The sequence below is a fragment of the Carya illinoinensis genome, chromosome 10 (genome assembly GCF_018687715.1).
Source record: "Carya illinoinensis cultivar Pawnee chromosome 10, C.illinoinensisPawnee_v1, whole genome shotgun sequence".
NCBI classification, from domain to species: domain Eukaryota; kingdom Viridiplantae; phylum Streptophyta; class Magnoliopsida; order Fagales; family Juglandaceae; genus Carya; species Carya illinoinensis.
The window spans coordinates 15,161,526-15,169,188 of NC_056761.1; the positions used below are offsets into that span (position 1 = coordinate 15,161,526).

Genomic DNA, 7,663 nt, shown 5'->3' on the forward strand with positions numbered 1-7,663 from the left:
AGAAGTTAGTGCAAGTATAAACTTGTATAAGGAAAGCAGGAAATATTGGGACATTTATTTGTACTATCACTACTTATAAAACAATTTTAAAAAAATGGCCAGTATAATTCATGTACAATAGAAAATTTATTATAAACTATCTTGAATTGTATGACCACATTTAGTTAGCCGTCAAACGTATAGTGCTAGTCGTCAAAAGCATAGTCTCTTTTGTAACCTTATATATATGGGTATATTGATGTTATATGATATACAGATCAATAAGAGAATCTCTTCTCTCGTTCTCTCTCAATCTCTGGAAACTCTCTCTTTTTTCATTGAGTTCATAACACGTTATCAGCATGATGCGATTTTTTTTTCCACTACCTAGCAAGCCAACTCCACCTACTTCAGCACTCTGTTCCTGTTCGGACTCTGAGCACTTTTAAGCTTGCTTTCTACTTTTCTGAGATAGATCTTAGATTTCAAGTAAAGCAGATTCCAAGGAGTACTCAAGCGTTATTGCCTTTTCGGAGCTTCACGGTCTTAGATTTGTTGAAAACCTCCATGACTGGAATCCAGCTCGGAGGTTGAAAAAAAAAACTGGAGTTGAAGCTGTTTGCTTAGCCAGGTTCATCAAAATCTTTCATGATCGATGCAATTTCTTTCGGCTTAAACTGAGGGAAGCTGGAGCTCTGTGCCCAGACACTGCCATCGTGGCCGATGATGGCTGCGGCAGTGAGATGCTGGCCGTCGATCTCGCACAGCAAGTGCTCATCAACCTAAGCTCATCACCGTGTACCCGTCTTCGAGAACGACGTGGACGAATCCGAGCTACTGTCTCGGTCCAAAGTTCTTGAAAATGGGCTCTGCTCTACTCGTCAGGCACCACCGGTGCGAGTAAAGGGGTGGTGGGATCTGGGTTTTTAAGCCGTGAATGGCTTGGATCTGAGTCGTTCTCGCACACGAAACCAACCCTTCCTCTCTCTGTGTGTCTCTCTTCTAAAAGGTCTTTAGGCTCTCTCGTCATGGTTTGCCAACAAGAACCTTAGTTCACCAAACTCCACCTGTGGCTCAAGAAATTTGCAACAGCAAGATGGATGCAGCAGTCTCTACTCTGCGCGCAGATCGATCCCCTCTCGGTGAAGCCGTGGAGAGGAAGGCCAGCAAGAGGGCCGAACTCTGGCCCTATGTCCCATACGACGTCATCAAAAACCCATACCCGACCACCTTCGTTGTTTTGTTTGTGTTGCCCTTTCATGTTTGCTGCATGACAAGGATGACGAACCAATGTAAAGAATATTAACGGCTTGAAACGATCGAGCTTAACGGCGGCTTCGAGAGTTTGCTTCTCTGGCGTCAAACAACGGGACATTCGATCCGGATCCGTAGCCGTCTTCAACGAAGCTCTCCTCCTTGATACCAACGTCGAAGCAGGAATGAGTATGAAAACCTTGGTCAGCCATGACTGGGGAGCTATGATAGCTTGGAACCCGGCGATTGATCAAGTGGATGGCGTCAAGGCTTTGTTTGGCGATGATTTTTATGTTTGCAGGTTTCAGGAACACGAAGAAGCTGAAGAAGATTTCGCTTGTGTCGATACCGCAACACTAATGAAGAAGTTCTTTTCTATATTTGGTCCAAATCCTCCCTAATATCTTTCCTCAAATCACGGCTTTTTGCTGTGTTGTGAGTGCGTTTCAGTTTAGACTTGCCTGAGCCATTGTGGCTACTGAAACCCATTTAGAAAAGTAGGGATAAGACTTTAAGACTTTTTAACAAAGTCTTTAAAAGTGACTCACAAGACAAAGAAAAAGAAAAGTGGGGCAGCATGTTTTTGGCTTCTTTTCAAAATGAAATGGAGACACATTCATGTGACTCTTGGGAAAAACGTTTGGAGCTTTTTCCAAATCAAAAAGTAAAGTTTTCTTCCCCTTTTTCATTTTGGATGGATTTACTTTTAGAAACACATGGGACCCTTACTATTTTTGTTTTTTTTTTATTCAAACAACTTGCAAGGAATAGAAAGCAGGTGGGAGGAATAAAGCATTTGGTTACGTTGGAGGATTAAAGTCAACAGCTATGCGAGACGAGATTTGAAGACCGAGATCACAGGTATCACGATAAGATTAAATGATCTTCTACTTCAAATTTCTGATGATTCTGAAGTTAATAATCTTCAACTTCAACTAAGTTTTTAATATATTATTTACAATTGCTGAGTTGAATATTTATGGTTATATTCATTACTATTATTTGATAAATTCTATGTTTATTTACATAGTTTAGATACAAGTTTTATTTATTCTTTTATACTTGTTATAAATTATTGATGATATGATTTATCTGAGAATGGAAATGGAGCATCCCTGAAGGATCGCCCTAAATCAATAATAACTTTTGAGTATCTCATAGTTTAAATGAGTGATACGTGTACCAAAAGCTCTATGATTTATGCACCTAAAGTTGCATAATTGAAATTGTGAAAAAAATATATATTTAAATGAACGTCTCGAATGTGCTCCTGAAGTAGCAATATCGAGTATGCTCCTGAAGTAGCAATATGAAATTCAAACGTTCACAATATATTCTAAATTTGTATAAGGTCTTTCAGTGACTGAGCAAAATAATGAGTTTTTGATAATAATCATTAGTCACGTCTTACTAGATCTACATCATTCCCTGAAGTGAATGATAATGAATTTATATCATTCTATTCCCTGAAGTGAAAAGAATGATGCGTTTCATTCAAAGAAACTAAGAGATTGGACGTGATAATGAATATTTTTTCGGGCCAGAAGCTCGTATTGGAAAAACTATAAGCTTTCTCTATGAGATGATATTATACAATTATTGAATCAAATATTATGATGCATCAAAAAGTGATATGATTCAAAATATTTGTATCATTCATGGTTATCTTGATCATCCAAAATCAATTATGATAAGTCGAATGATTTTCATATGGACGTCCATAAAAGAACCAGAAAATTCTTTTACTATAAAGTCTTACCACCAGAAGTGGAAAGAAAAATTTGCTTGAAGTAAATAAGATGAAATTATTCGACATTATCTTGATTATCATATGTGAACCAGAAGTTCAGATGATAATTAAATTTTGGATGCAATAAGATAAAAATGTCTCATATTCTAGCTGCTAAAATCTCAGCGAGGATTGAAGTCCCTGTAGGACAATTAAGAAATTCAGCAGTCTAAAAACATGTCTAAAGGTATGTGAGACGTATTGATACAAAAGATAGAGCATCTCAAAAGAGAAAGGCACAAATAATTTGGTGCTCCTGAAGAGGCCATACCCACAGAACAAGCAATAAAGTCCATCCAAATTTTCAGTATAAAATTCTCCTATATAAACTCTTGAAGAGTATAAATCTCCTGAAGAGTGCCTCCTGAAGAGGTTTTTCATGAAAATGTCTTCCCTTGAAAAGGGACAGGTACCTGAAAATAACGAGATCTCGATACATTTCATGAATAATGGAGAAATTATGGATAGAAATAAAATCGTTGTCGACAACGTATTTCCATATGAGATGGCAATTGACATTACCAGAAGTAATGATGAAAGTGAATCAAGAATCGTCGAAAAATACGACGTAAAATATTGGCCAAATTTGAAAGAAACAATTCCTGCAGAATTGATTCACTAGTAAAATATGATACATCGGGACTTATAGTCCAAACACCTAAAGAGTTGATGCTTGTTGAATGTCAGTGGGTATTTATGGAAAGGAAATAAAAATGTGATATATAAATCACGAGTCAGTTTCTCAATTCCTGCAGAATTGATATCACAAAGTAAAATGTGATAAATATGGACTTGAAATCCAAACACCTAAAGATGTGATTTTTGTTAAATATCAGTGGATATTTATATACATGATATAAAAAGCCTGAACCTTTTAATATGAAAATGTGATATAGAAATCACAAGTTAGTTTCTCGAAGAAACAATATTGATATGATTTTAAAGTGGTTGAAATCATATTGAGATTTTTATTAGCTTGAAAGTTACCGAAAGTTTGGATATGCATGATTAACTGCATATTTATATGGATCATTGGATCATGATATATATATATATGAAAATCCCTGAAGGATAGAAAATGTCTGAAGCTTCTAATATGAATACATCTGGAAATATGTATTCTATCAAGTTTCAAAGATCCTTATATGATCTAAAGCAATCCAAACGCAAATGGAAACAAGCTATTATTGTAGTTTATATATATGATTTAAATGTCATTGAGGCTCCATAAGAGCTCATAAAAACTGCACATATTTGAAATATAAATCTGAAACCCTTGCGGCTTCAAAGGGAAGATGGATGATGTTATTAGTCATGAAATACCATCTTTTAATACAATTAGTATTTCAGATTCATATTATGGATTTGATAAGAAGTGTGCATTATTAAAGAAGAAATAAAAGGGAGCACACAGAATATCTACCAGATGATAGATACACAAATATGAATATTTGTGAAATAATTATTTTATTATCTTGAAGCAAAAATTACAGAAATTTAAGGCACTTTGCCTCATTCTTCCAACGCTCTTGTTCTTCAAGAATCTGTATGGCATCCCTATCTAAAGGGGTGGGCAATCGAAAAGAAGATTTAAGTAAGGATTTTAAATTCTTATTCTCTTGCTTTATTGCTCCTATCTTCATGTTGGACTCCAGAAGAAGTCGCTGAAGTATAGCAATATTCTCGTGGAGATTGTCAACTCCACAAATTCTGGATTGTAGTCGCTGAGAAAATGCGACAATGGATGATGAGTATCGGGTACCGAGACTCACAAGCTCATAGTAGCTTCATTATCTGACTTATTAGTCAAATCATTACTATATTGCATGATAGCACCTGTGGTAGAAGCAGGAAAAGCTGATGAACGAGGTGCAGAATACCTCATATATTGACCCTGAGAAGATTGCTGAGCCATTGCAGAGAGAGATTGCAGGATAAGAATGCAGAAAGAGATTGCAGAGTAAAAATGCAGTATGATTATAGAAAAGTGAAGAATATGAGATGCGAAAGAAGACGAGCTGAATATCTCTTTTATAGAGAAAATTATGATACAACATCTCTCGTGAAACAAGAGAAAAGAGACGAAATATAGCTTCGTAACTCTGCGGCGCCTAACAGCACGCCTGACACCTACAGAAGAGTTGAAAATCAGCGGTGCTTGTCTGGTCTAAAAGCTGGCCACCATTTTTATTGAAAAAGGAGGTTAGCGGTTTAATGTTGATGAATTCTCCACTAATTGTGTTATTTACAAGAACTCCAGAGGAGCACAACTCCAGAAGAGTAGTGATGAGCAGAAAGATCCAGTTGTGATTATTTTATCAACATGGATCAAGTCCACAGTTAGTTGGATGTACAAATGCGGATTATCTTTCAGATCTACACAAGAAGATCATTGCAATTCATGTGAAGAAAATTGAAATTAATGTCAAGAAGATACGGTCAAGTAATAATTTGGCAGATTTACTCACTGAAGCATTACCAACTGCAACATTTAAGAAGATTGTGCAGATCATTGGAATACGAAGATTTGAAGACATGTTATCATACACTTTTCAGGGGAAGTAATGTCTTGAAGACTTGTGCTGATTGTACTCTTTTTCCTTCGTTAAGGTTTTATCCCACTGGGTTTTCCTTTGCAAGGTTTTAATGAGGCAATCCTAAAGCACTCAGCGATATACATGAATACTGTACTCTTTTTCCTTCGCTATTGGTTTTTTTCCCACAGGGTTTTTCCTTGGCAAGGTTTTAACGAGGCATATTCTTTAAATATGGTCATCCAAAGGGAAAGTATTATAAACTATCTTGAATTGTATGACCACATTTAGTTAGCCTTCAAACGTATAGTGCTAGTCGTCAAAAGCATAGTCTCTTTTGTAACCCTATATATATGGGTATATTGATGTTATATGATATACAGATCAATAATAGAATCTCTTCTCTTGTTCTCTCTCAATCTCTGGAAACTCTCTCTCTTTTCATTGAGTTCATAACAAAATTGAATAATAGATCATTTTCAAATACAAACAAACAGAACTTGTGACCGTCGTACCAAACCAAAATTTAAAATCTCTACCCTAACCTCCATTTCTCTCATTGTCCATTTGCTCTGAAATGGTGTCGAAGATCTCCAAGAGGACTCCAATGAAGTACGTCAAGGCTTTCCCTAACAGTAGGCAGCATCGCCTCTGTCACCATTGAAAATCCCTTGCCAAGAAGAATGACGCTGCCTTCTGATCCATCAAGAAGTCGATTTTGACCTACCATCGCCTCCTCATCAAACTCTTCTCCAAGTTGGCCCACCTCGACACCTCCAACCGCCAGCACAAGGGCTGCAGATTCATGCGAAGATTCCCGATCAACCCGAATGCACCGTCTGCATATTGCAGCTGTTTGACAATGACGACCCCGTGCTCCTCCCATAGCTTATTTCGCTGAAGAGAACAATGTTTCTCGACTTGGATGAGACCCTGATCCACTCTAAGTCGGACACACCGCCGGACTAGTTCGACTTCGTGGTGAGGCCGGCGATCGACGACGAGATCATGAACTTCTATGTGCTTAAGCGCCCTGGCGTCAACAAACTCCTTGCGACTCTGGGTGAGAGATTTGAGATCGTGGTGTTCATGACAGGGTTGAGGGAATACACATTGCTCGTGCTCGACCAACTTGACGGTAAGGCCATGATATCCCACCGACTATACCGAGATTCCTGCAAGGAGGTGGATGGGAAGTTCGTGAAGGACTTGTCGGGTTTGGGGAGAGACCTAAGGCAGGTGGTAATCGTAGATGATAACCCGAATGCGTACGAGTTTCAGCCCGAGAATGCGATCCCCAGTCGACCCTTTACAAACGATCTCAACGACATGGAGTTGGAGAGGGTGATCAAGTTCCTTGAGGGGTCAGGTGGATTTGAGGATATGAGGGAGGCTATGAAGCAATACGTGACTGCTGATCCATAAAAGAAAACACTTTGATGGTATGCAAATTTAATAATTCCCACCAAATTTGTCTCTTTCTTTCTTTATATAGTTTCTTTCCTCGAAAGAATATTAGATATTTATGTATGTATTGAACAGAAAGTTGTTCAATCATAAAGGAGAAAAGAAACTCACGCCAATTTGTTTATGATTCATTTTCCTCTGAGTTGACACCGATGTAAAAATGTATAACAAAAACTCAATGGTTACTTTTGCATACTCATGCTTATGCAAGACATAACTGAATCTCATTTTCTCTACCTTATGTTACTTTAGTATGTTGGTTGGGAAAAAAATGCTTCAAAAATAAGATTAGTCATGCAGTCCTGAGTACATTAATACTGGTTCGTCATAGGTCCGAAGTGATCTCCTTTCTTCAACTGCACACGAACCTTGCTTAGCCATTGACAGGCTTTTACTCTAAAATTGCTTTTGTAGGCTTGTAGCTTCTTCAAGAGGCCATAATGCTTTATGAATCTAACACACCCCATATTGATATTTATCTAGTGTAAGATTTTCCTAACAAATCACTCCAATGATCCAATTTTCTGCTCATTTTGTTGCAATCTGCATAGTAAGAGAGCACAATGAATGCAGTAATTGCATGCTCAATCTCATATTCCCACCTATACAAGCCGGTCAAATATAGGCAGATCCTTGTATT

General features: G+C 37.5%; 1 pseudogene; it reads left to right on the forward strand.

Annotated features, from left to right (window-relative positions):
• Nucleotides 1–1,418: 1,418 nt before the first annotated feature.
• On the forward strand, nucleotides 1,419–6,981 carry LOC122278469 (annotated as a pseudogene).
• Nucleotides 6,982–7,663: the final 682 nt, after the last annotated feature.